Genomic DNA, 6,096 nt, shown 5'->3' on the forward strand with positions numbered 1-6,096 from the left:
TGTTGTCTGAACAGACACCTGTCTCAATGCAATGCGATAGAATCCTGACTAGAACCGAACGACAAAATCATAGACGTCAGAATGGGCTGTGTTTTTACTGTGGTGATTCTACACATGTTATATCAGCATGCTCTAAACGCCTAACCAAGGTTGTCAGTCCTGTCACCATTGGTAATTTGCAGCCTAAATTTATTTTGTCTGTGACTTTAATTTGTTCATTGTCTTCCTACCCTGTTATGGCATTTGTGGATTCAGGTGCTGCCCTGAGTCTTATGGACTTGTCGTTTGCCAAGCGCTGCGGTTTTGTCCTGGAGCCTTTAAAGGTTCCGATTCCTCTCAGAGGAATTGATGCTACGCCACTGGCGGAAAATAGACCGCAGTATTGGACACAAGTGACCATGTGCATGACTCCTGAACATCGGGAGGTGATTCGTTTTCTTGTTCTGCATAAAATGAATGATTTGGTCGTTTTAGGTCTGCCATGGTTACAGACCCATAATCCTGTTTTGGATTGGAAGGCTATGTCTGCCTCAAGTTGGGGTTGTCAGGGAATTCATTGCGATTCTCCGCCGGAGTCTATTGCTACTTCTACTCCTTCAGAAGTTCCTGAGTATTTGTGTGACTATCAGGATGTATTCAGTGAGTCCAGGTCCAGTGCTCTTCCTCCTCATAGGGACTGTGACTGCGCTATAGATTTGATTCCTGGCAGTAAATTTCCTAAGGGACGATTATTTAATTTGTCTGTACCCGAGCATGCCGCGATGCGTTCTTATGTCAAGGAGTCTTTGGAGAAGGGGCATATTCGTCCATCCTCTTCCCCTCTCGGTGCGGGATTCTTTTTTGTGGCCAAGAAAGACGGGTCTTTGAGACCTTGTATAGACTATCGGCTTCTGAATAAAATCACTGTTAAGTTTCAGTATCCGTTGCCACTATTGTCAGACTTGTTTGCTCGGATTAAGGGCGCCAAGTGGTTCACCAAGATAGATCTTCGTGGTGCGTACAACCTTGTGCGCATTAGGCAGGGAGATGAATGGAAAACTGCATTCAATACGCCCGAAGGTCATTTTGAATACTTGGTGATGCCCTTTGGGCTCTCTAATGCCCCTTCAGTGTTTCAGTCCTTTATGCATGATATCTTCCGGAAGTATCTGGATAAATTTTTGATTGTGTATCTTGATGATATTCTAGTTTTCTCGGATGATTGGGATTCTCATGTAAAGCAGGTCAGGATGGTGTTTCAGGTTTTGCGTGATAACGCTTTGTTTGTGAAGGGCTCAAAGTGTCTCTTTGGAGTGCAGAAGGTTTCCTTTTTGGGTTTTATTTTCTCCCCTTCTGCCGTGGAGATGGACCCAGTCAAGGTCCGAGCTATTCATGATTGGACTCAGCCCACGTCTGTTAAGAGTCTTCAGAAGTTCTTGGGGTTCGCTAATTTCTACCGTCGCTTTATCGCTAATTTTTCTAGCGTTGTTAAACCTTTGACGGATATGACCAAGAAAGGTTCTGATGTGGCTAATTGGGCTCCTGCAGCCGTGGAGGCCTTCCAGGAGCTGAAGCGCCGGTTTACTTCGGCGCCTGTTTTGTGCCAGCCTGATGTCTCACTTCCCTTTCAGGTTGAAGTGGATGCTTCTGAGATCGGTGCTGGGGCTGTTTTGTCGCAGAGAGGCTCTGGTTGTTCTGTGATGAGACCATGTGCCTTTTTCTCTAGGAAGTTTTCGCCTGCTGAGCGGAACTATGATGTTGGTAATCGGGAGTTGTTGGCCATGAAGTGGGCATTTGAGGAGTGGCGTCATTGGCTCGAGGGTGCTAAGCATCGTGTGGTGGTCTTGACTGATCACAAAAATCTGATGTATCTCGAGTCTGCTAAGCGCCTGAATCCTAGACAGGCTCGTTGGTCATTGTTTTTCTCTCGTTTTGACTTTGTGGTCTCATACCTGCCTGGTTCGAAGAATGTTAAGGCTGATGCTCTCTCTAGGAGCTTTGTGCCTGACTCTCCTGGAGTCTCGGAGCCAGCTGGTATTCTTAAAGAGGGAGTGATCGTGTCGGCCATATCTCCGGATTTGCGATGTGTGTTGCAGAGATTTCAGGCTGGTAGACCTGACTCGTGTCCACCCGACAGACTGTTTGTTCCTGATAAATGGACCAGCAGAGTCATTTCCGAGGTTCATTCCTCGGTGTTGGCAGGGCATCCGGGAATTTTTGGTACCCGAGATTTGGTGGCTAGGTCCTTTTGGTGGCCTTCCTTGTCACGGGATGTGCGGTCATTTGTGCAGTCCTGTGGGACTTGTGCTCGGGCTAAGCCTTGTTGTTCTCGTGCTAGCGGGTTGCTTCTGCCCTTGCCCGTCCCGAAGAGGCCTTGGACACACATTTCCATGGATTTCATTTCTGATCTTCCGGTGTCTCAAGGAATGTCTGTCATTTGGGTGGTGTGTGATCGTTTTTCAAGATGGTCCATTTGGTACCCTTGCCTAAGTTGCCTTCCTCTTCCGATCTGGTTCCTTTGTTTTTTCAGAATGTGGTTCGTTTACACGGCATTCCGGAGAATATCGTGTCCGACAGAGGATCCCAGTTTGTGTCCAGATTCTGGCGATCTTTTTGTGCTAAAATGGGCATTGATTTGTCGTTTTCATCTGCCTTCCATCCTCAGACTAATGGTCAAACGGAGCAAACTAATCAGACACTGGAGGCTTATATGAGATGTTTTGTTTCTGCGGACCAGAATGATTGGGTGACCTTCTTGCCATTGGCGGAGTTTGCCCTTAATAATCGGGCTAGTTCCGCTACTTTGGTTTCGCCATTCTTCTGCAACTCTGGTTTTCATCCTCGTTTCTCCTCGGGTCATGTTGAGTCTTCTGACTGTCCTGGGGTGGATTCCGTGGTGGATAGGTTGCAGCGGATTTGGAATCATGTGGTGGACAACTTGAAGTTGTCACAGGAGAAGGCTCAGCGTTTTGCCAACCGCCGCCGCAGTGTGGGCCCCCGACTTCGTGTTGGGGATTTGGTTTGGTTGTCTTCTCGGTATGTTCCTCTGAAGGTTTCCTCTCCTAAGTTTAAGCCTTGCTTTATTGGTCCTTATAAAATTTTGGAAGTTCTTAACCCGGTTTCTTTTCGTTTGGATCTTCCGGTGTCGTTTGCCATTCACAACGTGTTCCATAGGTCTTTGTTGCGGCGGTACGTTGTGCCTGTGGTTCCTGCTGTTGAGCCTCCTGCTCCAGTGTTGGTTGAGGGCGAGTTGGAGTACGTAGTGGAGAAGATCTTGGATTCTCGTCTCTCTAGACGGAGGCTTCAGTATTTGGTCAAATGGAAGGGCTATGGTCAGGAGGATAATTCCTGGGTGGCCGCCTCTGATGTTCATGCGGCCGATTTGGTTCGTGCCTTCCACGCTGCTCATCCTGGTCGCCCTGGTGGTCTTGGTGAGGGTTCGGTGACCCCTCCTTAAAGGGGGGGTACTGTTGTGAACTATACCTTTTGGCTCCCTCTTGTGGTCACTAGTGATTTGGCACTTGGATTGTCTTTTACCAGGTTGGTACTCACCTGCTTCGTTAGACCATGGGTGTTGCTATTTAAACTTCCTGGATTCTCAGTCCAGTGCCTGGCATCGTTGTAATCAGTTCACTTCTGTTTGCTCCTGTCTTCAGGTCCTGGTTCTTTGCAAGATAAGCTAAGTCCTGCTTTCGTACTCTTGATCATTTGCATTGTTCATATTTTTTGTCCAGCTTGTACAATATGTGATTCCTGTTATTGCTGGAAGCTCTAGGGGGGCTGATATTCTCCCCCCACACCGTCAGTCGGTTTGGGGGTTCTTGGATATTCAGCGTGGATATTTTGCAGGGTTTTTTGCTGACCATATAAGTCTTCTTACTATATTCTGCTATTAGTCAGTGGGCCTCTCTTTGCTAAATCTAGTTCATTCTTACGTTTGTCTTTTCTTCTTACCTCACCGTTATTATTTGTTGGGGGCTTGTATTACTTTGGGGTCTTTTCTCTGGAGGCAAGAGAGGTCTTATTTTCCCTGATAGGGGTAGTTAGTTCTCCGGCTGGCGCGAGACGTCTAGAACCAACGTAGGCACGTTCCCCGGCTGCTGTTAGTGTTTGCGCTAGGATCAGGTATATGGTCAGCCTAGTTACCACGTCCCTATGAGCTGGTATTTATGTTTTGCAGACTTTGCTGTAATCTTTGAGGTTCCCTGCCATTGGAACCATAACACATCCCCCATAGGACTCTATATAGTATAATGCACTCCCCATAGGCCTACTCTATATTGTATAATGCATCCCCATAGGCAGACTCTATAGTATAAGGCAGCCCCCCATAGGCAGACTCTATAGTATAACGCAGCACCCCATAGGAAGACCCGGTAGTATAAGGCAGCACCCCATAGGCAGACTCTGTAGTATAAGACAGAACTCCATAGGCAGACCCTATAGTATAAGACAGCACCCCACAGGCAGACTCTGTATTATAAGGCAGCACCCCATAAACAGACCCTGTAGTATAAGGCAGCAGCCCCATAGGCAGACTCTGTAGTATAAGGCAGCACCCCATACGCAGACCCTGTAGTATAAGACAGCACCCCATAGGCAGACCCTGTAGTATAAGGCAGCACCCCATTGACAGACCCTGTAGTATAAGGCAGCAGCCCCATAGGCAGACTCTGTAGTATAAGGCAGCACTCCATAGGCAGACTCTGTAGTATAAGGCAGCACCCCATAGGCAGACCCTGTAGTATAAGCCAGCACCCCATAGGCAGTCCCTGTAGTATAAGACAGCACCCCATAGGCAGACCCTGTAGTATAAGACAGCACCCCATAGGCAGACCCTGTAGTATAAGCCAGCACCCCATAGGCAGACCCTGTAGTATAAGACAGCACCCCATAGGCAGACCTTGTAGTATAAGACAGCACCCCATAGGCAGACCCTGTGCTATAAGACAGCACCCCCCACAGGCGGACTCTGCAGTATAAGGCAGCATCCCCACAAGCAGACTCGGATGCTGTCTTACACTACACATAGGCAGACCCTGTAGTATAAGGCAGCACCCCATAGGCAGACTCTGTAGTAGTATGCAGCACCCCAACAGGCAGACTCTGTAGTGTAAGGCAGCACTCCCCCCACAGGCAGCCTCTGTAGTATAAGGCAGCATCCCCCCAACATGCAGACTCTGTAGTATAAGGCAGCACCCCCAGGCAGACTCTGTAGTATAAGGCAGCACCTGCCCACACAGGCAGACCCTGCCATATAAGGCAGCACCCCCCACAGGCAGACTCTGTATTATGAGGCAGCACCCCCCCACAGGCAGACCCTGTAGTATAAGGCAGCACCGCCCCACAGGTAGACTCTGTAGTATAAGGCAGCACCCCCCCCCCCACACACAGGAAGACTGCAGTCATCGCTCCTCCTGTCAGTGTCGGAGACATCAGACGCTGACAGGGGGATGATGGGAGAAGGAGCAAAGTGCTCCTTCCCTCATCAATGCGGTTAGCTGCATCAGCTAGATGCTGATACAGCTGACCTTGTGATGACAGGCGGGGGCCCACTGCTGTGCATGCCAATACAGTTACAGTACCACTGCTGTGCACGCCAATAGTTACAGTAGCATATCTCCAGGTGGGCCCCCTCTGAGCACCGTGCCCGGGGCAATGGCCCCCTCTGCCACCCGGTAGCTACGCTACTGTTTGGAGGTGGTGACTGCGTCCTTGGTTGGCCGAGCACTTCTCCCATCAGACGTCTGATTTTGACATATATGACAAAAATGGACCAAGTATTCTGTTCAGAGTTTGATCGGAGTGCGGTCGAAGTGTCATCTAATTTTCTTGTACATGGAGAAATTTTAAAAACTTTCTCCACCTTCTCCTTTTTGACATCCGAGTGCAGTCCGATTTTTTCACAGACCCTTTGACTTGCGTTGCTGATTTTGAGCACTCCCAGCCATATTTGCATAGTGCTTTTATGCTTGTTTTCTCAAGACTGGCACATCAGATGTCTACAAAAAAAGGTATCATTTTTATTGCGGTGCAAGAACCTATATAGCCATACCATTACTTCTATTTGCAAAAATATGCCAAAATATTGCCTTTAATTGTAGATTTCCCATACCG

This window comes from Ranitomeya variabilis, chromosome 6, assembly GCF_051348905.1.
Source record: "Ranitomeya variabilis isolate aRanVar5 chromosome 6, aRanVar5.hap1, whole genome shotgun sequence".
NCBI lineage: Eukaryota > Metazoa > Chordata > Amphibia > Anura > Dendrobatidae > Ranitomeya > Ranitomeya variabilis.